At 47.4% G+C, this 26,058-nt stretch overlaps 1 long non-coding RNA gene across 1 annotated transcript in view; it reads left to right on the top strand.

The window, feature by feature from the left end:
* Positions 1-220: 220 nt before the first annotated feature.
* The window catches only part of LOC144173251 (uncharacterized), a 155,883-nt gene continuing 130,045 nt past the window's right edge, over positions 221-26,058 (top strand). The window contains exons 1-2 of the long non-coding RNA XR_013323202.1: positions 221-483; positions 24,147-24,328. This is a non-coding gene — a long non-coding RNA (uncharacterized LOC144173251). The remainder of the gene's footprint in view (positions 484-24,146; positions 24,329-26,058) is intronic.

Here is a 26,058-nt window from a genome sequence, read left to right as displayed (position 1 = left end):
ATAAAATGATTGAGCTGCCGCATCTGTGTATATGTTGACTTTTTATTGTATCTTCAAATGACGCCAAAGACGCTGTTAACGCATCCGGTGTGTCAAACAAGAAGGCCACACCCATCAATGCGTTAGGACACTTACGTCTTCGTGGGCGTGCCTAGCACATGTGTGCATGCATGTATATATATATATATATACAAACACATATATAGTCTGTTCCAGAAGTTACAGATCAGCGCCACATAAAGCATTCTCTTATCAGTTTCATGACTTCATAGCTCAAGCAAACAACCGACGCAAAAGGAGAGGCCGCGGGAAACCATCCACGAGTGATAATATCTATAAACCATTTTTTATATAATGGAAATTCCTGTTTTAGCGGTAATCTGTTTTATTTACGGATTTCATGAACCTGCTGAGGCCAATTATTGGGGCGTACGGCGTATCGACCTATACTATAACTACTGGGATTACCAAAACGTCATAAAGGTAAGCACATCAACGTTCTTATTATAGTAAGAATTATAGTAGTTAAAATATTTATTTCTTCAACTGAGTGTATTCTAACCTCAGTACTTAGGCAAAGTTCAATGATTCCACCAATTAACGCGTAGTGACCACAAAAGTTATTGTATCTACCCGCATTGTGGTAAAATTGCTTTCTGTTTCCTGCCATGGATGAACCGAAGTATTTAGAAGCGTTTGATTCGCGCTTCTTACTACGACGAAACGTGGGTTATAAGGTGCTTTATGCCTGAATAAATATAAAGCAACGTACGAGAAACGGGAAAAAAGTCGCCAGCGTTCTTTCTCTTATCAAAGCTGCCATACCTGAATTACAAGATTACAGAATTTTTTTAGAATAATGCTTGGTGTCGCTCTGTCAGTTTTAAATTAAAATACCAGCATATTTCCGCATGTTCTATAATGTAAAAAAAGGTTGAAACGTGTCGTGGGCCGCCACCACACACCCACACTGTTGTCTTTCCCAGCCGTGTAAAAGGCGTTACGTGTGTGCCATCGCAACCATTTCCCAAAATACCGAAGCGTTATTTGTTCAATCAGTGGCTTCGGTAGGCTCTGCTCCACCGTGGATGCCAAGCCACTTTCATCCTTTTCTTCTCGACGCAACGCTTGTAACCAAAAATCCATATATTAGGGTGGCGTCTTAAAATCGTGCACCTGTAGTTCTAGGCACCGTGCCAAGTTTTAATGCGAAAGCATTAAACAGCCCATTGACAAAAAAACAATGTTGTAACAGCGAAACGGCTTCTCGAACACGTGTCTCAAGAGTGTTCCGCACCGCGAACGTTCCATAGCGCAGGCTTTAGCTCGGCAGCAGCGAAGGGTGGCCGACCAGTCTTAAACACCGCAGAAATAAGGAAGCAGAAGAACGCCGCCAAGCGAGCAAACTGAAAGGCCACGATAGCCACCATCGTTGTCAGCTCTTCCAGTACGTGGTGGCAGGAACGAGCAGCGGCCAACGCGTAAGAGGCAGAACGAAGCCATTCAAAAGGACTGCGAAGCAAATGTCTCAAGGGTCACAAGGACGAAGCCCTTCAAGATGGCGGGGTGGTAGCAAAGCGTCTCAGGCGTTTAATCAGACACTAATTCATTCAGAGCCCGTCAGCTGTGCTTCGGACTTTTTCAAGTTATTAACTTTCGCGTGCATAAAGACATCGCAAGTAATCACCCGTTCAATTAATTCAAACAGAAGATTTTCTTTTTCCCACTCATGTGTTTTGTGCAGGCCCATGCATTTATTTCCTCTCCCAATCAAGGCGGGCGAGCAGTAGTGTCCTAGGTAGGTGCAATCCTAACGTTATTATTAGTGTATTCGCTCCTGCAAGAGTTGGAGTTGCTTAACTGCTACCGAACAGGTCGCGGGCGGTAATATATGGTTTACCTTACAAGAAGGGCCTGTTGTAGTTTCTAATTTTTTCTCAAGTTAGAATAACAGAAGGCATTTATTATTGGTGTGTAACTGTTCGCAAATAATTTCAATAAAAAGTGATAGCTTGGTCTACAGCGTGCCACTAATCGCTGTGTTTTTTTGCATTGCCCTTGTTTTAGGGTGTTTCTCTGGAAGTGTGGATTAGGGCTTTCTCTGACGGTGGAGGTATTTCTGGTGGAGGCTTCTGCGCGCCCCATGCCATAAGTTCAATTGCTTGCCTGGTGAGGCTGCGTTAAGAGTCAGCCTGGAATCGCATACCTTGTATAATAATATATATATATTTGGTATGATGACAGCAGGTTCGAGGGCGTCCATTCGGGTGTGCTTAGGAAGGCCGGTAAGTTCTCTCCGGTTAGGTTATGTAGAGAACGAAGTATTTAAAGATTTTTTTTATTATAGTCACAAATAGGGGCGTCAAATATAATTGTGCCAACTGCCACATCTCGATCCATGGAGAGTCGTGCACATTGATTAGATGCACCGTACTTTTTTGAGCGATGAACAAGTACGAGCATCTGTTAAAATTTTCGCGTTAATTGGGACAGCCAGGCCTTGGGTTTCGCACGGCTACAAAGGGAGAGGCAAATGAGACGAACTGGTCCTCTTGTTGCAGGTTGGAATTCCCATCACCGCTTCAACTGAACATTTCGTCCTTGCCAGATGATGAGCATGCTCACGATGCGGCCCGAGGTTTCAGCTACCGGGCAGCATCGATCTTGATTAGCAAGCGCTACATACGGGGGGCAGGGACAGGCTTGTGACAAAATAGAGACATCACCGCTCACTATCGCTTAGGCCGCCTGAAATGCCCTGCGGCGCATCCCTCTCTTAGTCGGTGGCAGTCAGTGGCCTGGCGACGTTTGCAGTACAACACCTTTCCGAACCCCGTAGCCTACAACCCCTTATACCCAGACCTTTACAAAGAACAATAGATGGTACTCCGAACGAGCTAACCTGCAGCACCTCATATGGGCCTGTCCCCAGAAACCACAACACAGATAACAGGCAATAATGATAAGGAATCTAGAGAAATGGGAGGCCGTGCTGCTCAGCTCCGACCAAGAGGCTCAACGCAGCCTTGTCAATCTGGCCGAAGATTGCGCTAGGGCTCACACGCTCCTGGCCGCCATCTGACGGGGAAGAACAGTTGAACGCTCCCTTTCGTCCCCTTTTCTCTCCCAGTTCGGGCAAAACAAAGTTTTCTCATCATCATCATCCTCTTGCTGCTATAATGACCGCTCCGCCCATATGCAGAATGGCACCCTGGGTGTGTGCGCTTGCTTTGTAATTGGCTACAACCAGTTCCTCGTTTATCTGTGGGGCTACTTCAAGGCCTAGGTCGGGTATCACACACTCAAGTGTCCTCACCGCATCTTGTAGTTCTTTAATCACGACCTGCTTAGTGCGATAGTAACAGCCTTTGATCCAGATCAAAACACAGATCAAAGACTTCGGTCATCGGCGTATCTGTCGAACTGCATCCACGATTTTTTTCCCAATGCCTTTGCGAGCTGAGCAATAACTATGTCAAAACGTACAGGATCAAGTACAGATCCCTGTGGAGTCCACTCTTATTGCAGTTGATCTTTTGTGCCCCTCCGAGTTCTTCGCCATATATCTGAACCGGTCGTGTTTTGAGAAATTGCGTATCTAGTTGTGCGTACACCGTGAAATGCCTGGACAAGAGCTTTACGTATACGGCAGCCTTTTCGACGGAGGACAACAGTGAGGACATAGTCAGAAAGATCAGGGCAATACACTTTTTGGTTGAGGGCTGTTCCGAGCAGCCAGAGGAAGTCATGCGAACCAAAGTTTGGTCGCAATACGGTTTGTGGTGGATGAAACCACGTCTTAAGATGTTTGAGGTACTATTGCATTCGCTTTATTAGGCGTTCCATTAATTTAAAAACCTTAGGGGTAAGAGAGACCGGTCGCAGGTTTGTTACTTCTGAAGAGTCTTTGCCAGGCGTCGGGGTGAGATTGATAAGTATCCTTAAGGCCTTCTGGGATCTCCCCCTATTTGTTCATGGCCAACGTTGTTCATGGCCATAAAAACGTCAAAGTAACGTGACCCGCTTGTTTGAATAGGTGACCCCCAGATTCGTTTGTAGTGTTTAAATCATCTATTACTATGGGTACACTGATTTGATTTCATTTATTTTATTCTTGCACAACAAAACAAACAAACGCTTTCATGCAAAGGGAGCAGGGAACAAAGCCGTAGAACAGCTCGACTAGCCCCAGCCCCCTGGTGCGACAGGCGGCAAGCGGCATTGGCCTATATTAACAAAAATTAACACGAACAAAAAATTCGTTTTATACAATGTATACAGTGAGACTATCAACAGTACTCATATACACAGTAAACAGAGTTTCGGAAATAGGGACGTACAAACACAGTAGCGAGAAAGAGGAAAATATTTATTCTTGTAACAATATTGTTACGACGGAAAGTGAAGCAACGACACTATGCGAGAAGACAAGGAAAACGATCTGATCAGCCGCGAATGGTAGAAGAGGAGGAAGACGTTGGTGCTGCGCGCGAAAAATCCGGAATAGGTATAGTTTCCCCTTCCTTAAATTGGTACTTTTCGGTTCGTCTGGTGGATTTTATCCCTATATTCTATGCGGAATTCTTGGCAATTGTCTTGGCAATACGAAAGCTTGACATATCGGTGTCGTCTCCACTTATAATTACAGATTCCCTATCCGTAGGTTTAGCCCTTTCTTCTCCGAAAGACTCACCTCTTCTACGGACGTTTCGATCCCTTCTACCACCTCATATTACTGAAATTGACCTTCTTTGGGTCCCTGGGCACGCGGGAATCACCTTTAATGAAACCGCAGATTCACTGGCAAGGGTAGCACTCTCCGGGCCTGTTGTCGATGTCATTGAGACAACGCCTTTATTAGCCGCTGTAAGATTCCGTAGATTGTTGAAGCTGCAAGGGCAGCACGAATCAGTCTTATTGTCAATGCGAGATTTTTCTCATCTAAAATTCTCCTGGAATCCGAATTGGTGCCCCTCACGCGACCTGGAGGCGATTGTAACGAGCCTTCGATGTCGTGTGCCCCAGTTGAACAGATACCTCCACAGGTCTCGTCTGGCGCAGACTGCCATGTGCAGTTACTGTAATGAAGAAGAGTCTGTCGACCATTTCCTTTTGTCATGTCGGCCATTTTCAAGCCTCAGACGTCAGCTCCTTGAAGTGCCGCTTCATCGCCTGGGGTTGGTATTATCAGTGCCGGCTCTTTTATCATTTGGGGCTTCAGAAACGGGATACTGCCGCCGGGATGTTTGTTCTGCTCTTCTGCGCTTCATTGAAAATTCCAAAAGACTTACAACCTAATTCGTATCTTGTTCTGGATCCTCACCTGAGCCCTCCAAAAGCATCCATTTCTGATTTTTTTTTTTATTCTCCTCCTCTCCCTCCTTCTTCTTCTTCCTCTTCTTATTTTTCTTTATTTAATTATTTATTTACTTATTTCCTTTTTTTTTGTTTCAATATTAACTAAATTCCAAACTCAATTCCTCCAACACAAGAAAAAGAAAAGCTTCCAAATTTTTATAATTTTCTTTGAATCATTCTAATTTTCTAATTTTCTTTGAATCTCATTCGAATTAACGACTGATGTTTGGCCGATCCCCTGATTGGGTATGCGCCAATATTCAAAGGAACAACAACAACAACAACAACAACTACTCGCTGTGTGCTGACCGCTCCCCGCCTACGAATTTCATGCGCACCGGCCGTCTCATCTATAATAAAGCCCATCTCATCCCCTACAACCGTGTCAATTGGTAAGGTGCGGGGTGCAGTATGAATACGCTGCGTATATAATTAATAGGAATGGTAGAAATTTCTTGAAAATTATTTAGTAAAGACGGCAATCAGTATCGCAACGTTTGTTCTCAATAATTAGTTCGGCATTTTGTTAATTTCCTGGTTTTAGGATTGCGGGTAGAATATATCAAAGAGAGTTTTTCTAAACCAGCAAGATTGATTAATGAGCCGTTATTTACCACGGATTGTTTGTGACACCGGCAAACAATGTAACGGTAAACAGAATCTATGCGAATTCCATTGTGCTTTTTAAATAGCTTCCATGTAGGAGAAAGATACGAAACCTTGCTGATTCGGCGAATAGTTCGTTTTTGTAAAACTGCCAGTTTTCCTGTATTTTCTCGAGTTCTGGTAACCCAGATTAGGAGGCCGTAGCTAACCATAGAGCTAAAAATACATTTGTAACGTAGATGATGAACGATGATGAATAAATTTTTATTTGTCAAGCTGGTGCAGATGTTAGGGCACCCGCCCGGTGGGGGGCTTCCCTATTCCGGGATGCCCTGAGCTCAGCTGGCGGTCCAGGCCCTCTTCACCAGTTCACTCTGGTTCCCAAGGTTCGGGCTCGTCAGGCGGTTCGCCCACTGCTTGTAGAAGGGGGAGGTTATTGGGGCAAGGCCTGGGGTCTTCTGGCACTCCCAAATCTGGTGGTACAGTGTACCGGGCGTCGGACAGAAATTGCAGGTAGACAGGTATTGGGTGGGGTAAATCGCATGGAGTAGGTTTCTGTGGGGGTACGTATTTGTCTGTAGTCTTCGAGGGCTGGTGGCTTCTGCTCTTGTTAACTGGGAATGCGGAGTCGGGAAGGTTCTTCGGCCTTGACGGTAGTAAATGAGAATGTTTCTGTTTTGGGGGCCGCAAGCGGTGTTTGTCCCTCTATGGTAATGGCCCGGTATATAAGCGCGCGGGCAGCGGCGTGAGCCGCCTCATTACCTTCGAGAGATTCGTTACCAGGTATCCAGATGAGCCGCGTTTCAGGTATGTGGGCAGTATTCTTAAGAATTTGAAGTGCCGTTTTGCTGATGCGGCCTTGTTGGTAACTGCGGCACGTCGCCTACGAATCCGCCAAAATTGTAATTGCATCTTTTCCCGTTGTGATGGCCAGAGCAATAGCGGCTTCTTCAGCAGCTTCCGTTGATGTTGTGCGGACGGTGAGGGTGGTTGTTACTTGCCCTGCTGCATTGGTGACACACACGACGTGGGCTCACTTGTTTCTCTATGGAGAGGCGTCCGTATACCTTGTTGGATTGTCACCATATTTATTATTCATGGCTCGTACTGTTGCTATGCGTCGAGCTTTGTTGTGTAGTGGGTGCATGTTTCTTGGGATGGGGGCTACCCTGATGGCTTCTCTGAGTTGGAGTGGAACCCGCTCCTTATGGTCTTGCAGTGGCGGTATGGCATATCCCAGCCGTCGCAGTGTACCTCGTCCCGTTGGTGTTAGGCGTAACCGTTCCAGTTGAGAGCTATTATGCGCCTCCTGTATTTCCTCCCATGTGTTATGTAGTCCAAGATGCAATAATCTCTTCGTCGATGTTTTTTGGTGCAGTCCTAAGGCTGTCTTATACAGTGTGTTGCGACGATAACTGGAACACTTTAAAATTTTTTCCTGAGCGATCCGCCGCTCTGTTCGCGCTCAAACTTCATACTAAGGTCGCATTTTGTGGTCTATTTTGTTTGACACCGGGAACAACAACGGTAGTTACCTGTTTATTCTGAAAATAAATAAAAACGATTTTCGCCTATGGGAAAATGGCGGCGATTTGGACGTGCGAGCCCGAAAACCGGGTTTTCTGATCGTCTGTTAGCTCATTTCTAGGTGCATTTTCTGATCGTCTGCTGCACAATTTGGATCCGTACGTGAATCCCAAACATGCGTTTCACTCTGCAGGTGGTTCCGCCGTTACAACATCAACTTGCGCTGGCTCGCACGTCCAAATCAGCGGCAATTTTCCCATAGGCGAAAATCGTTTTTATTTATTTTCAGAATAAACAGGTAAGTACCGTTGTTGTTCCCGGTGTCAAACAAAATAGACCACAAAATGCGACCTTTGTGCGAAGTTTGAGCGCGAACAGAGCGGCGGATCGCTCAGGAAAAATTTTTAAAGTGTTCCAGTTATCGTCGCAACACCCTGTATGCTTGACGAATGATGACATTGAGCCTGGATTTTTCGGAGGTTTTCAGGGCCAAATAAGGGGTTTCGTAAGCTACCCGGCTTACGAGTATGTCTTGGACAATGCGCACTGTGTCTGACTTTTGCAAGCCAAATCGACGGTTTGACACGCGTCTTATGAGGCGGATTAGCTGAATGAGTGTCTGCTGAAGCGGTGCAACTGTATGAAGGCCAGATTCATTTGTTGGTAATGTAAGACTGTCATGCGAAGAATTCGCAAGGACAAAAACAAACGCCAGTTAAAGAAGACGACGAAGAAAAACTATGAAGCAGACGATACGCGCAAGATGCTCCGCCAAATTGACATCAGCTACGGCGCCGAATGCTCGCGACCATGGCACGAGCTCGCGCAGGCCACCAGCCAATCGGGAGCGGCCAGCGACAGCAGCTGGCGGCAGAAGGGGCCGAAGAAGAACACCGAGGGCGACTGAAGAGTGGAGTGTGACCGGGCTGCGCGGCGGTCGGGCGACCGGACCCGTGCCGGGCCCCAGGAGGCCCTCCACCAGAACCACCTCCAAGACATCTTCTCCACAAGCGAGTCGTGTTGCCGGGCAACAGTGAAAAACAGCGGCCCCAAGACAGCTGCGTTCGCCACAACGGGGACGGGAGCTCGGAACGCGCTGCACTCCCACGGCATCGACCCACTGCGTGAACATTTCAACGCTGCCACAGACCTGTGCCGGTAGTATCCACGTACTGCGTCCTTTACCTTAATTCCAGGACCGTGACTTTTTCTCGTTTCTTCAAACCCGCTTTGGTTACCGCTTTTGTAATAGACTCTATTGTTCCCCATTTGTTATTCATTCCGCTTTGCTCTTTGTTACATATTTGGGTGTGGAGTGTTATAAAAACTAGTCTCGTTCATAAAGCTTATTCTTCTATTTAATATTGTCACCCGAACCTGACAAAGACCTAGGATGCGTAGTTTAGATACATTTGGCACTTTCTGGTCGTTGATGGTAAGCTCCGGGTCGGGAATGCTGCGCTTTCGTTGGTGCGCCGTCCCGATGCAGATAGTGAGGAGAGCCGACTTCTACGGAGCACATTCGAGCCCCTTATCGTGAAAACGTTGGGCTTCTGTAAAGTAGAAGGGTAACGGAGATTGGAAAAGAGTAACAATAACCGCGTATAAGATAAGTGGCCTGAGATATTTTCTGGATTAAGTATTCAGTGTCTTTATGCTATGGCATAGTTTCTTCAAAATATACACTTAGTGTTTGAAACATTTAACAAACTCTACTCGAGCCTTATTGATTAATATAGGTGCACTGCGCTGGATTTACGGCATGAATGAAAAAGTACCGCTTTCGTTTTGCTAGCATTCGGTTTTAAAATATTGCTTTATGCCCAGATACTAATACATGCGAGAGTCTTACTTGCGCGAGTTGCCAAAATTAATACCTGAGCCACAGGAAAGAAATAAACTAGTGTCATCGGCATATATTATGTATTTAAGTGTTTCATCGATACTAACAATTTCATTGATGTACAAAATGAAAAGAAACGGACCCAAAATGCTACTCTGTGGCATGCAGACTTAACTGATTTTCTTGTCGAAATGTATTCTCAGCTTCAACGAGCTGCGATCGATGGCATTGATAACATGACATTAGAGAGTGAGCTTTCCATCGAAACCCGTATTGGTGTAGCTTATCAAAGAAAATATTGTGATTGACGCGATCAAATGCTTTTATGAAATCAAGGAAAATACCAAAAACAACATTATTGTTTTCAAAATTGTTCAGTATAAATCTTTTTGATCGTGCAGTAATAACTCAGTTAATTTGTTTTGTCTAAATCCGTATAGAGCGGGGAAAATGATATTATAGCGATCAGAAAATGATGGTAACCGCTTTAGAAAAAAACGTTTTTCTATGCCTTTACAAAAAACAGGCAAAATTGAAATGGGCCGGTAGTTTGAGAAGTTGTTACGATCGCCCCTTTCTAAATAATACCATACAACTTTCGCAGACTCCATTTTGCACTGAAAAACTACAGTTGAGCAGCATAGATTAAAAAGGTGTGTTATACATTTCGCTAATAAACCAATGACGAGTTTTAAGGGTGTTATATGGAAACAGTTAACTTCTGAGGAATTACTGTTGCGTAGAGACGTAAACAGAGTGATGACTTCGTTCTTAGCAGCGGAATCAAGAAAAATAGTGTTGTCCATAGAGCAGTTTCAGTATCTTAAACTTCCACTACTCACTGAAACGGTTGGAACGGAAAGAAAAAAAATCGTTAAAAGCATTGGGTCAGACTTCTCCCTCTAGTATCACACCATTGTTTATGCGTTTTTGGGATCTCTGTGAGATTTCCAAGCATCGTATTCAATTTTTTTCAAACGTCTTGAGAGCATCCGTTAGATAAACTAAAAAGATTAATATAGTAGCGGCTTTTCGCAGCGCGGAACCCTTTAGTGACGTAATTCCGGATAGTTTTAAGAGATTTAGATATGTTAGCAGTCCTTTTTCAAATTTTTTATAAAGCTTATCGCGTTTTCTTATCAGCCTAATCATGTCCTGAGTTATCCAAGGTTTACGGGCTCATTTTGGGGCAGTATACATTGTGTATGGAAAACTAGCATTATAGGCATGGGTAAATTGTCCCAGAAAATTTTCATATGCAGAATCATAGCTAATCTCCCTAAAGACCTCGTTCCAAATCGTTCGAGCAATGCACTCTCGAAATGTAATTAGAGTACGGGGATTGACATCCAGGAAAGAGTGGGGTGCGTGCGGAAGTTTTGCAGCAGTACATTGGCGTTTCAAAAAAAGAAATAGAGGAAGGTGGTCACTGGGAGCATAGTTAGTAACCCGAGATCTCACACAAGTTTCATCATTGTTTGTAATGAAAAGGTCTAAGAGAGTGTCTGAAGTAGCTGTGAGTCGCAAGCGGATTTTATAGTGTTGCGGCAGGAGTGAATATTAGGAAGAATTCAAATTGCGTCTTCAATCTACCATCGATGACGAAATTAATGGTAAAGTCACCACCAATGATTAGGCCATATCCGCATTCATTGATAACTTCCAACGAAAGAATCAAGAAAGGAAAAAAACACTAAAATTACACTGCAAGGCGGAAGGTAACAAATACCAAACAGGGCCGTGCCACACTGAAGAACTAACACTTCATAATGGGGTGTTATACAACAAAAATTGGTGGGCTGATCACATTCCGTACCACTAGAAAGTAACATCGACATGCCACCTTCTCTTCTGGAATTTGGGTTGAGAGAGTAATACTTATATCCAGACATTTCAGACGTTTCAGACAACATTATAAACAGATTTAGGACAACTAAAAAATATTCCAGATCATTACATTTATTTTTATCAGACCTAAGTTTCAAAATGAACAGAGTTACAATTTTGCATATTATTGAACACGATGGAGTCACCAATTTATAATAAATATTCTTGGTTATTTGTAACGGTAGCCATGAAAAAATAATAGATAAGAAAAACAGAAACTGTAGTTGCGCAAGCGCACTAGGCAGCATTGGGCTCTTCAAGGGGTCTTTTGTGGCGCACAACTATGAGATCACCTAGAGCCCTAGTGACAAGAATCTTGTTGTTGGTGTGCCAGGAAAAGCCATAGCCATTTTCCTCTGCCCATTCTCGCGTGCTACGAATTAGGTGACGGTATTTTTTTTGTCATGCTCTCTGTGATAGAAACGGAAGATTTCGACTCTTGCCAAACCTTCCTTTTTTCCAACCACTCGTGTCGAAGCGATTGCCGGTAGAAGCAAACCATGATTCAGGCTTCAGTTCAGATCCCGGTCTCGAGGGAAGCCTATGTACAGCGTCTACGTCATTTCCAGACAGCGGAGGCAGATTTGCAGTTGTGGCTCCTTCATTAAGTTTGGCAATTAAATATTTATTGTTGTATCCGGAGCTCTGTGCACCACAATGTTTTGTTTTCGACTGCGCCATTCGAGGTCATTCAGCGATGACCTGGCGCGCTCAACACCGTCTTTAGCACGACCTTTCGAGCACAGAGACTCGTGTGTTTAGATCATTGATTTTGCTTGTCGTGCACTGCCTGCTTGCTTAAAATGTCGTACTTTTTGACGTCATTTCAATGGAAGCCTTCACCTCACTAATCTAAGTGGGCAAGCAGGATAAGGCATCAAGCATCAAGCCTGCGCACTATGTCTGCCAGACTAGAACTAGATCTGCGTCTGGGACGGCCTTCCCAGCGCCTTTCCTTTTAGAGACACAGCAATTGAGGCACCACCACGACCTTCTTGCATATTCCCCTTTGCGTTAGAAGGCGCTTCTGAACATCCCGAGCAGGTTCCCACGGGGTAGGTGTACTCACAGTCTGAGCATTTCTGGAAGTGGCCTTCAGTTGGCAGGCACTCATCGCAGGTTGGACTCATTTCTTCCTCGGTAGCCATAGCCAGACACAAAGATGGGCAAAACACTGTCGCAAACACATCACAGAGAAATGCACGGCAATAGGGCATAGGGCGGCTGCGGCGGTGGAAAAATAATGCTGTTTGGAGATTTAGAAACCTACTTAACTGAAACTTGAAGCAAGAAGAATTAGCGGGCGTCTATTCGACACCACCGCCGCCGCCGCCCAAGTTTCAAGCTTCAATTTTGGCCAGCAGGAGGAACACAGCAAAAGCGCGTTACGATCATGTCACAATTACGAGTTCTTGAAAGAAGGGACAGCTGTTCTCTGCTGGTAGTCTTAAAAGTTGAAGCGAAAAGAAATAAGGGGCGGCTATTTGCCACCACCACCACCGCCCAAGTTTGCATTGGGATGCAAAATCATGATATCCGTCTGCCATTGGAATGAAGGTTGCAATGCAGTATTAACTGGTGCTTAGTACAACGACGCCACCAGTATCGGCTGTGTGGGAGGAAGACGAGCATGCACTGGCAACACTTCGTGTCGCTGGTAGGTGGAACCGGCTAAATAAATATCCTGTCAGTTAATATCGCTTCCGACCAAATGTATTAGTACCCCTGTGAAGGTACTGGGTTACTGGCATCATAAAGGGTTGATTTACTAGTATTGGTGATGGTTGGGTCCGAAAATGCAATGTAAACCCGTTCAGTCGGAACACATTTCTTCTAGGAGTACGAAGAGGGGACGAATTTGCTGTAATTTTGCTGTAAGATTGCGGAACATGTGACGTAGCTACGGCAATTCCGTTGTATTATGCCAGTAGAGTTCATTATTGTACCAGAGTATGATTAATTCTCAGGGGCACTTTCTGTGGTAGTGCCTCTTTTTTGCGGTAGTTTATTAGTCATAAATTCTATCATGGCGGGCGACTCTTGCAGTACCTCTCCAAAAGAATGTGAATCTTTCGTTTTGCTGAGAAGGTCGTTCCTGTTGAACGTCCGATCGTATTCTGTTCAGCTGTTCCATTAGTTCAGGTTCATTTCTCGGTTGCGATGTACGCGTTTGTTTGTTACGGCGGCTCCTGCTGTGAATCCTTTGGATACCTTGTCTGTGATTGTGGCACCAATGGTGGGAATTTATATTCTACTAGAGCCTCTTTAGTTCCTCATTGCTCTTTCGTAGTTATTGTACTTCTTTACGATGGGATGCCAGCGGTGCCGTTACTTCCGCGTTGAGAGAAGTGCTATTTTGTAGGTTGCTTCATTCCGCGGGTCCGACTAGGGGAGGCGCCTCTCATCGAGTTACACCAGGTACTTTGTGCGATCCGGTCTTCCCACGATACTCATAAAGCGCTATCGTTGACCAATAAGTTAGTTTTAAACGGGAGAAAGCTGGGGCATTTCGAACTGCCGAAGATGTGTTCAGCTTCTTTATAAGCTACACAGTGCACGTTGGGGCCCCATTCAGAATTATCTGCAGTCCTGCTTCACGTTCGACGTACCGTGGAGTGGCGTAAGAGCAGTGTTTGGCCATGTGGTCTGTTTAATGGCAATTGTAGCATACACCATATGAGCTTAGGGTGCAGGCTGTGACTTCAAGAATTGCAACATAGCATTTTACAACCTTGGGGAGGGTGTACGAGGTGAATGTGAAGCAGGCTCCGTTAGTCTTGCCTATCCTCTGTTCGTTGATCACCTCGTCCGGTTCCACTGCGAAGACGTCCGTAGTGGTGTTGCGGCGATGTTGCCACCCTGGGATCAACTGGGACGGAGACTGCTTTGCCCGTATGTCGTATCTGCATCGATGTAGTCTGAGCAATCCGCCCGGCGTGTTCTTCGTCGTACACACGGAAGAGTGCGCAATTGCCGCAAGGTCTTACTTGTGCAACGTGACTTAGGTGGGGTACATCCGGCAGTAAATAAGCCGGAAAAATGCCAACGTGTCACAAAATGCATCGACGCGCCTTCTTACGGTGCACTTCTGGTGTAAATATATCGATGTGCGCATGCGCGTCCTGCAACTCCTGCTACAGATATCGATGTGCGCATGAGCGTGCTACCACGCCCGCTACATTGACCTTTTCTGCGCTTCAACCAGCAAAGCGGATCACATTCAGCGTTTCATGCCGTGGGTCACTTTCTTTGCTCTAAACGTCTCGTTCGCACACGCTTCGCTAGGGGATGGCGAGGGTGAGGTGTGCGCTGCTCAGTCTGCCCCGATCCGACAGATGACATATTTAGTTTGTTTTGGTGACGAACTAGGGCCACAGATATTCCATCATGTCTGTCTTTTTCTTGCTTAAACCATGCAGTTGGTTGTTAAAAATAAGCACACCAAAAAAGCAAAAAAAAGAGGCCCGTAGCGCCACTCTGAATGTGACCAGCTTTGCCGCTTGAGGTGACAGAATATACAGGGTAGCCATCTTGATAGGACGAAGATGTGCGCATCATTGTCTTCACACCAGAAGTACAACGTGAGATGGCGCGGCGACGCCTTCGCCGCGCACTAGCGTGCCTTGTGTATTTGGCCGCCGGATGTACGTTTTCGGGAATTTACACCTATCTGTGAAAGGCATAATTAGGAATGTCGCGAATACTGAATCTTGTGAGTGGACATAGCGCAAGGGTCAAGCGAATGCGACTACACGGTTCCTTTTGGAGATTGCGAGGGTAGCGTTAGGTGGTCTTTTTGCCGTATCGGTTGAGAGAAGAGATTCCTTGCATACTCTTGTGAATGGTCAGAGTATATAACAAAATCTTGGTCTCCCATCTCGTCCATTGGCTCGGTGGAGCTTCAGCCAACGCTGTTAGGAGATTCCCTTTGCGCCAGAGCGAATTGCGGCTGCGACACACGCGTTTTTGAGCGCGACGACGCATTCCCTGCATCAAGCTGCATCCCCGACTACAGGCCCGCCATTGCAGGCCCGCGCGACGGAAGTAGTTGCGGCACCAATGGACTCCCAATAAATCGAAGAACAAGTGTTGAACTAACTTGTTGCCTTGGCAAACGTTGTCCGCACTTACGCCAGCACTTATTGATTATTACGTGCTGACGTAAGTATACCTAATCAATACGCGTAAGACAGCTGACATACGGAAGTATAATACCGAGAGCATCGAATGCGCTGTAAAGAATGGGGGTAGCCTGAAAGCAGTGAAGAGGCGTCTTGGCGTGGGGAAGAATCAGACGTATGCACTTAAAGACAAGCAAGGCAATATCATTACAAACAGGGATAAACTAGTCACAGTAGCCGAGGAATTCTAGACGGGTCTGTACAGTAGCCGATACATCTTAGGATAATAACGAACGAGGCAGTAGTTCAGGGGAGATACACATCCCAACAGTAACGACCGAAGAAGCAAGGCAAGCACCTGGAGAAGATCAGATAACAGCACACCTCTTGAAGGGTGGTGGATAAATTGTACTTGAAAAACTGGCAAACCTGTATACGCAATGCCTAATGACTGCAAGTGTACCAGAATATTGGAAGAACGTGGACATCATCCTAATCCATGAGAAAGGTGACATGAAGGACTTGAAAAATTACAGGCCGATCAGCTTACTGTCAGTCGTCTACAAGGTACTTACCAAGGTAATCGCTAACAGAATTTCTGCAACCTTATATTTCAGTCAACCTAATCAACCAGTTTCGTAAAGGCTATTCAACAATGGATCATATTCACACGATCAATCAGGTGATAGAGAAGTGCGCTTAGTATACTGAACCCCTATATATAGCCCTCATAGATTATGAGAAAGCATTTGACTTGGTCGAAACCTCAGCAGTCATTCAGGCATTAGAGAACCGGGGGTAGATGAGCATTATGTAAGAATACTAGAGCATACACAGCTTTCCCGCTCAAAATTCTAACCCCGCTGGAACCTGGGAAAATTACTTCAGGAAAGTGATATTTGGCACAAAGCAAGACTTTAACGGGAAGATATAAACACTGGAAGAATTTTTCAGGATTCTGAATAGTTTATGTGTAATTCGAGATCAAATTTTACTCCCCATGCATTTCTATGGGATAGTTTCCATGGCCCAGGAACCTAGCCGCAAAACGTGCAAGACTTGAAACTGCGCGCAAAGCAAGTTTTCACCCCCAATATTAGCAGCGCGAAAGAACTTTACATTACGCTAAATAACTACAAATTAATCGCTGTTGAACGGACTGCCATGAGCGGGAAAGCTGCGCATGGTATATCTACAATAGGTCTACAGCTACCATCATCCTCCATAAAAGGAGAGCAGTAAAATACCTATAAGGAAGGGTGTCAGGCAAGGAGACACAATCTCTCCAATGTTATTCACAGCATGCTTACAAGAAGTATTCAGAACGTTGGATTGGGAACAGGTGGGAGTAAGGGTTAATGGAGAATACCTCAGCAACCTCAGATTTTCTGATGACATTGCCTTGCTAAGTAACTCGGGGGACGAATTGCAAAGCATGCTTTCCGCACTGGACAAACAGAGTAGAACCGTGGGCCTGAAAATTAATATGCAGAAAAATTGGGCCCATCTCCTCACGAGGGGGGACTCGAGTAAATGCGTAGCGTAGGGAGTGGGTGTATTGCGTTAACGTTAGTGTTTGGGGGGTGGTGTTGGGGTTGTAGTGAATGTGTTAACTATTATTGCTTATTACTATTCTTATTATTATTTCTTTCATATATTAATTATTACTTTCGTGATTTTGCGACTCGAGTCCCCCCTCGTGGAGAGATGGGCCCAATTTTTCTTTTTTTTGTGACGCAAGAAGTGAAGGGAAGGAGTAGGTTGTTGTAAGTCGTTATTTATTTATTTGGTGCTGTTGTCGTTGTATTAGACGCTGAGAACGACGGCTTTGTGGTCGCTAAGGTGTACTGTTAAGGGGTCTTTAAGCAGTGGTCGTGCGTTGCAGCAACTGGTGAAGACGAGATCGATGCAACTGCTGCCGTGTATCAGCAGCTTCTTGACGTAGTTTGAATGAGTCAAGGATATAAGGCGCGTTCGTAGCCTTTGATTCTGTGTCGCTTATGTGGCGCAGTGGGAAGAGCACCATGTACCTCGTGTTCCGCCCACAGGGCCGTGGGATCGAAACCAGGCGCCGATAACTATTATTTTTTAAATGCAGAGCATTTCAATAACTCACGATGTCACCCGTGTTGACGTCCGTAGTCCGCACCGCACCCCTCCCGACTATATAAAAAAATACTATCCGGCGCCCGGTTTCGATCCCTCGACCCTGCGGGCGGAACGCAATGTACATGGTGCTCTACCCACTGCGCCACAAAGCCGACACAGAATGGGACGCTACGAACGCGCCTTATATCGTCGACTCATTCAAATTACTGCTGGCGAGCGCTCTCTCGCCAGCAGTTGCCACAAGTGCAACAACATTAACGTAACGCAAACTACTTCACGTCGTGCGCCCCCGGAAATGCTCTGCATTTGATCGTGCCCCTCGCGAGGGGGATGTTTCCCTGCGTCTTCTCTCGGTCGCGGGACCCGTGGCGCCATCCGGCGGAGGCGCGGCACATCTCGTAGCACTTTCTTTGAAAAAGCGCCTCGAAAGCGCGGCAAATATGAAATAGGGATTACGCGCTTTCGAGGCAATCCGTTGACGCGGCTGCTTTGTGTACAGACTCGGCGGCGAGCGTCCCGGGATTCTGGTGCCGACCGAACCCCATTTCTGTCATTCGTGCATTTCGGAATGAAGGAAGATAAATGAAACGGCCAGGGGCAAAAATAGGATCACTCGGCCGATACAAAGGTACCAAAATGGCGCCCCCGGTGGCACCGTTGCGGCGATACAGCGCCGCGAAAATAGTTAATTTTGTACGCAGCGCTTCCGCTGGATGACGCCACCGATCTGCTCCAGGGGCGATTGTGTAACGCGAGCAGGCGAGCGGAAGCCGCGCCCGCGCACAGCCGCGTCAGAGAGCAAGAAGAGCGCTCTCCGATGGGCGACGCGAGCCACCATTGTAAAGAAAGTCAGTTAATTAAAACGGACTGTTTCAGTCCAGCCAACAGCTCTCAATATAGAAACACTACAATGGCGCGTTACCAGAAGAATTCCTACAATCACGCCAGCTTTAATAGGCACAAAGAAAGCGGGCAACACTGCGCGGGTGCATTAAATAGCTTCGCCTTGGTTTAGCACGGCTCTGTACTTCGGCGGGATGGAAAGCTTTTTTATGTAGTGTAGGGGGAGGGGTGCGGACGGACAACAACGCTGCACCTGTTGTTCAGAGCGAGGAGGGTACGCGGGAGAGACGCGCACCTGCGCCTCGCCGCGACGCGCATGCGCAGTGAGCGTGTGGACGCCGCCGCCGACGGTCGGGGGACGTCGTGCGACTAAGAAACGCTCCCCGTTTAAAAACTAAAGTAATGCTGTGTAGGAAGCAGACTCGGCTGGTGTGCGGTGGCTTCCTACATTTTATTGGGGAGCGCGTAGGCCCAGCCAGGAGTGTAAGCGGCGTGGACAAGCTGCCGCGCAGCTGCCCGGTCGTGTTACATCCGTGTGTCGCGTGTCACTTCTCACGCGGCCAGGCAAGCCCCGCTGCTGATGATGATGGGATGATGCAGATGATAGTGCCGCTGCTAGAAATGAGGTGTGCGCCACTACATGGCTCACCCCCTTGCGCAAAGCGCGGTATGAAAATTGCATGTGTACAGTTATGTACAAAAGTCTATGCACCTGAATACACAGCGTCCTGAATACACAGCGTCCTTGGCTGAGAGTGGAGAGTAGGACGAGTTGGCGGAGGGTGAAACAGTCCCGAAGTAAAAGAAACGCGAGCTGCGGCCGCTGCGCGGACGACAAGGCGATGTTTGCAGAACCGGCGCTCTACGCCCAGCCCTTTGTGACGAATGTCCGCTTGTGTTCGGCTGCTAGTACGAGCGGGTTTATAGCCTTGACGGCGACGTTTTGAGCACTGGTTCGGGTGCAGCCTCGCGGCGAGGGTTCGATGCGCCCAAGACCCGCAATGGCGATGATGGGCCAAAAACAGCAGTCGCCGTTGACAGTGCGTGTATGAACGGTGCTGGGGAGGACCGCGCTGATGGCTCGTTGGAGTGCGCCTCAGGAGTGCTCGTGATGCAGCTTGTTTTGGCGACAGGTGCTTAGGGCGATGTCGGTGCCGCTTGGCGGAAGCACGCTGAACTGGTGGCGACATCGAGCCGTTACGCACTTGGGCGCGTGCTGCCGGAGCGCCGGGCTTTGTGAGCGCTTGCTGGTCGTGGACGCGAGAAAGCTCTTGGAATGCATGCAGCTGCGCTGTAGTCGTAGATGCCTTGTCAACGGGCTCTTCAGCAAGGATTTGGGTGTGCTGTTCTAAAGGTTGGGAAGCCGGAACGTTGTCGGCATGCTTAGCGGCTTCACTACCTTAGATTTCGGTTTAGGCGTTGACGGCGGCACTATGAGAGACGTTAGTTCGTCTGGGTTGGCTTTGGATGCCACGACGTACGTCTCGCGTGAGTCATGCTGCGACTGCAGTGGAGCAGGGCAGTCTGTCAACTTAGCGGGGCATATGACGAGCGATGGTGGTGTAGCGGGCGATGAGGTTGGAACGGATTTCGTGGTAACACCGGAAAATAGCTCACCAGAGCCCTCGCATGAGGCGGTAGAAGGGGCGAGGCGGGCTGTGACTGGTGGGTTTCCGTGACGTCGTCTGCTACAAGTGTCGTCGGTGGCGTCGGTGTAAGGGCGGCGACCGCCGTGGAGGTGGCGTCTAGGTGGCCGATACTAGTGGCCGCGGACGAAGGCGATGGCGCAGAGGGTACAATGGGCGGCTGCGGTGTGTGCGGAGAGCGTGCGTGTACCTCCTCTGGTGCGGGCCGAAACAGGTCGTCCGTGAGGCCGTAGTGCGCGAGCACGGCAGCGCGAAGGTCATCGCAGGGGGTGGCGCTGGGCGGTGGGAGGACGACGACGCAGCGGTGCGCTAACGGAAGCGTCTTCCAGAGGATGGAGTGCTTCAGAGGCTGTACACTGACGTGGTTGAGCCAGAGGGTAGCCTCTAACTTGAAGAACCATCCTCTGACGTGCCGTGGCTCGAACGCTGGTATCTGCGGGTCCCCCCACGTCACCATGTCGGTGTGCCGCTGGCCGGGTATCAGGCGCTGAACCTCCGGGTCACCACTTGTAGGAAGCAGACTCGGCTGGTGTGCAGTGGCTTCCTACATTTTATTGAGGAGCGCGCAGGCCCAGCCAGGAGTGGAAGCGGCGTGGACAAGCTGCCGCCCAGCTGCACGGTCGTGTTCCATCCGTGTGTCGCGTGTCACTGCTCACGCGACCAGGCAAGACCCGCTGCTGATGATGATGGGATGATGCAGATGATAGAGGCGCTGCTAGAAATGAGGTGCGCGCCACTACAGCTCAATAACCTCGGGAGAGCACGGCGGTTTGAGATAGGTGGCGAGGCAGTGCAAGTGGTAAGTGAATAGATCTACTAAGGCCAAGTTGTGACCACGGATCGCAACCATGAGGCAGAGATAATTCGAAGAATAAGAGTGGGGTAGAGTGCATTCATCAGGAATTCTCGGATAATGAATGGCTGCCTGCCATTGTCCCTTAAGAAGAAAGTGTATGACAGCTGCATCTTGCCGGTACTCACCTACGGGGCAGAAACTTGGAGGCTCACTAAGAGGGTTCAACTTAAATTGAGGACGACTCAGCGCACAACGGAATGGAAGATGATAGGTGTAACATTAAGAGGCAAGAAGAGAGCTGAGTGGGTCAGCGAACAAACGCGTGTTAAGAAGAATAAATGGACGTGGGCAGGGCATGTAATGCGAAAAAAAGATAACCGTTGGTCATTGAGGGTAACACAGTGGATCCCTAGAGAAGGCAAGCGTTGCATGGGGCGGCAGAAAGTTAGATGGGCAGGTGAGATCAAGAAGTTTGCGGGGATAAATCGGTGGCAGTTAGCCCAGGACCGGGGTAATTGGAGAATGATGGAAGAGGGATTTCCCTTCAGTGGGCGTAGACAGGCTGGTGATGGTGACGACGTCAGCACAAAGACTTAGCCGACGTAAGAGCCATCCACACCGACAGCTGCCTATGGTTGTTTTCCTTTGACATGCATCGACTGGCTTACTCTCAACTGCTGACACATTCTAGGATGATGTAAAATCGATGCACGCACGCTGCTGGATCGTCTGTTGTGTCGGATCAGTGCGACATCGCAAGCCTAATGTCGGGAACAGGAAACGCATAAACCACTGCCCTTTTGTTCTGGAGACATCCACATTCAAATCACCGACAACGACCACAGGTAGTGTCATCGCAAGTAACCAATGGTCCGAGTCCGAGAAAACCTAAGCAGTTCTGAAGGGTACTGAACGCAAAATCATTAATTTACGATTGAACCACTCAGATGTCTTGCTCCGGCCTCGTGTTTCGAAAGGCTTCGTCCTCTTGCCGGCTTACGCGGTTTACTTCGCGATCTGCTGCCACCTTACGCTTTGGCTTCGACCTGTCTCCTAGGTGTCACGCCGGTGCTACTTCTCTCTCAGTACAGCTGTGTTAAAGCGCGCATTGAGGAACATGCCGCGCTATGGTACGATTCGAGTTCGAACGACTCGTGCAACTGCGGAAGTTTTGATGAGAGGACAACAAAAATATGGGAAAACTTAGCTTAATACAGCTGTGCTGAAAAATTGTCATGCAATTGAACTCACAACATGGAATAATCCAGCGATGGTTTGGCTTCCGACTCCTGCCTCTTTCGGCGTAAATTATCGTAAGTTATTATAACTATCAGCCAGAGTTGCAACAGTTTTCCTCACTCGCAACGCTGGTTTTCTACGTTCCCCCAGACATTGCATTCTGCATGGTTGTGAAGCACGCTGTAGAGCAAGCATAGTGGCCCATGATGGGGATCGCCGCTGCATGCACGGTGAAAACCCGAATTGAGTTCCGCGATGCTTCGTAAGAACTCCTCGTGGTCGATGATGTTGATATTGGGGCAGAACACGTGTGTTCCATATTAGCCAGTTCTTTAAAGTCGGAATTGGTGATTTTGTGCTCTAATTAAGAGATACTGATCTGGGCTATAAGCTCTATATAATTAATTTATCGAGTTAAGGTATACAGTAGTTGACAGATTTTCCGTTCTGCAGGGTAACGGAAAATAGTCCCAATAATAGAGCAGTCCGAAAAATCCGTGAGTCATTACTCTTATATGTCAACGGGGGGTTCTTCGGGAAAGTCCGAAATATCTAACAGATCCGAATTTTTGGAGTCCGAAAAAACTGTCGGCTATTCTAAATATCTATGCCGCTACTCGAGTTTTCAGGCAAATTTATAAGCATTTTTTCACGTGAAAAATGCGTTTCTTGCGTGATTCTTTCTGTCTGGTAACGGCCGCTGTTGTGTCATACACGACGTGCTAGCACGTCCGCAGGGTGAGGTTCAACGGATTGCAGATAAGTTTAAACTCTAGAAGCTGCGCAAGTAAAAAAAAAACTTTCCATCCCGCCGGGGTACAGAGCCGTGCTAAACCAAGGCGAAGCTATATAATGCACCCGCACAGTGTTGCCCGCTTTCTTTGCGCGTATTAAAGCTGGCGTGATTGTAGGAATTCTTCTGGTAACGCGCCACTGTAGTGTTATTTATATTGAGAGCCGTTGGCTGGACTGAAACAGTCCGTTTTAATTAACTGACTTTCTTTACAATGGTGGCTCGCGTCGACCATCGGAGAGCGCTCTTCTTGCTCTCTGACGCGGCTGTGCGCGGGCGCGTCTTCCGCTCGCCTGCTCGCGTTACACAATCGCACCTGGAGCAGCTCGGTGGCGCCATCCAGCGGAAGCGCTGCGTGCAAAATTAACTATTTTCGGGGCGCTGTATCACCGCAACGGTGCCACCGGGGGCGCCATTTTGGTACCTTTGTATCGGCCGAGTGATCCTATTTTTGCCCCTGGCCGTTTCTTTTATCTTCCTTCATTCCGAAATGCACGAATGACAGAAATGGGGTTCGGTCGGCACCAGAATCCCGGGACGCTCGCCGCCGAGTCTGTACACAAAGCAGCCGCGTCGGCGGATTGCCTCGAAAGCGCGTAATCCCTATTTCATATTTGCCACGCTTTCGAGGCGCTTTTTCAAAGAAAGTGCTACGAGTTGTGCCGCGCCTCCGCCAGATGGCGCCACGGGTCCCGCGACCGAGAGAAGACGCAGTGAAACATCCCCCTCGCGAGGGGCACGATCAAATGTAGAGCATTTCCGGGGGCGCACGACGTTAACTAGTTTGCGTTACGTTAATGTTGTTGCACTTGTGGCAACTGCTGACGAGAGAGCGCTCGTCAGCAGTAATTTGAATGAGTCGACGATATAAGGCGCGTTCGTAGCGTCCCATTCTGTGTCGGCTTTGTGGCGCAGTGGGTAGAGCACCATGTACATTGCATTCCGCCCGCAGGGTGGAGGGATCGAAACCGGGCGCCGGATAGTATTTTTTTATATAGTAGGGAGGGGTGCGGTGCGGACTATGGACGTCAACGCGGGTGACATCGTGAGTTATTGAAATGCTCTGCATTTAAAATGCTGATCCTAACCATGAAGCAGGTGAAAATTGAAGTTTTTACGCTCAGATAGCGCCAATACACATTGCAAACCAGCGTAATGTGACATCACTGCGATCGGTCGTGCGGTGGTCGCATACGGCCCTGAGTGATTCCTCTCTTGCGTACCTCTACATTCTACTAACGTGAATGATCGCATCCGTTGAACTGCGCAATCTAGTTACAGGAAATGGCTAGAAAAAATTCGTTTTTTAATATTTTAGGTATTACATAAATTATTGTTAGGTCGGCAAATGTCACTAAACTTCCAAATGATCTTGCAGGCAGTGAACACATCGCAGGTTTATTTTCTGTATGGCTACAATTACCAAACAAAGGCGGGCACGGACAAGGTTGACGACAGGTTAAAGACACCAATCGAAAAAAAATGCTTCTCTTTTAAAAAAGACGACGTCTCGAATAAAACAGTCACCTTTACAAGACACTACGAAGAAGAAACAAAAGAGTAAGTAGCAAAATAAAAAGCATGTTGAACAACACTACAATTTCAATCAAAGAATCCCAGGGTGTGCGCGGATAAGAAGAGCCAAAGTAGTGCCATGGCCATGCTTCTTCGAAATGAAACGTTAATATTGAATGTAAGACTATCCTCTCTTTGGACGTGACATTAGGTTAGTGAGAAACACCATACTTGGCTTCGTAAAAAAATTACAAGACGTGTTTGGGCAGCGATTCTTTCAACACTGCCAGATGGGGCAGCTCTGAGGACTTGTAAAACAAAGCGCAAGAATTTAGGAATCTTCGTAATTTCTGTGCAAAATGTTTGCAAACTTTCGTGCTGGATACCGTAAAATTGACTATCGTACTTACATTTTTTTTCAGGAAATATTTCCCAAAGCTAGAATTGATAGCATGGTCGTTCAAAAAGAGCACTTTGAAGAAAATTTTTTTTTTCTACACTGCCGACTCCATGCTAAGCGCTCGAATTTTTTTGCCTTGTTTACTCACGGCTGCTAAACATTTAGTAGCCTGCTCATTGCTGTACGGAGCAAACGTTTCAAATCCTGATTTTGAAGTGCGTAAAAAATTATATAATTTATAATAAAGGGCAACCTTTGCACGTCCTTAAAAAAACGTTTTTTTTTAATTTTCGCGAAACGCTTTGAAACTTGCACGTAAGAATTGAGGGTAATGTAGCGGTAGCCCACACACTCTTCAGTGTGGGCGGCGACGCTGACCAGCCGCGACCCCTGCTCCCAGCTTCGGCTGGTGAATAGGGCACGGACGACCGGCTACAGCCAAGGAGCCCTGGACTGAAGACACCCCTCACGGGTCCACTGTAACAGCATTCACAACGTCTGGAAAATGAGGTTTATTTCCCCTGTCTTTGACCGAGCGTTGCTTCCTCCTTTGTGTTACTCGAGATGCAAATGTTGTGGAATTGGGGTGACTTCGATGGCGGCTCGTATTTGAGGCGATATCGGCTGTAATGCTTCATGGGGTTCTGGTATAGGACGGCCTACGTTTTGGAAGACTGTGCGGCAGCGTTGCCAGATGGTGAAATTCGGCACCAGATTGGAAAAATCTGGTGAAATTTGGGGGCTACTGGTGTTGATGTACCGGAACGGCTACACCAGACATTATCTGGTGAAAACTGGTGAAACATGTTGAGAAATGGCTTGTCACTTGAATTAATCAAATTTACACCGTTTTGTTGGTCTTTCATCTGCAGTTCATAAGTGGCGCCACTTTCTCGACATTGAGGCTTGTGGCCATGGAAGAAAGAAGAGAAAAGTATTGTTATTCTAGGCACTGTAGTATTGTTTCCTCCATGCTTGTGGCACTTGTGGGGTGGCCATAGAGGAAAGGGGGTAGCGCTTCTTGGTCTTTGTTGTTGCACGGATTTGTCGTCGGCGGAGGAGGTGCGGGGGAGGGTTGTGTGGGGTTGTTGAATGGCGGCGTTGAAGGAGAGGAAATTTCTTGGTTGGTGGCCGCCCTCAGTGCACCTCTCCCATCCTCTTGTCATGAATCACTTTCTCGATCGGTGAAAACGGCGTTTGACGCGGCGAATAAAGTTGCTGGTGTAACCGTTTCTCTTCGGGTCCGCGATGACGGCTTTTTCTTCCTTTGTACGTTCGTCGAGAGCCGAAAATACAGATGACGTGTGAATTTAGGTGGTAAGAATCAAATTGTAGGTAGCTTCGGTATGGGTATGAAGGCTGAATGGATTTGCCT

The sequence above is a fragment of the Haemaphysalis longicornis genome, unplaced genomic scaffold (genome assembly GCF_048455015.1).
Source record: "Haemaphysalis longicornis isolate Haplotype H1 unplaced genomic scaffold, Haemaphysalis longicornis Haplotype H1 scaffold_3, whole genome shotgun sequence".
In the NCBI taxonomy this organism is placed as follows: domain Eukaryota; kingdom Metazoa; phylum Arthropoda; class Arachnida; order Ixodida; family Ixodidae; genus Haemaphysalis; species Haemaphysalis longicornis.
This window is presented reverse-complemented; position numbering and strand designations above follow the sequence as displayed.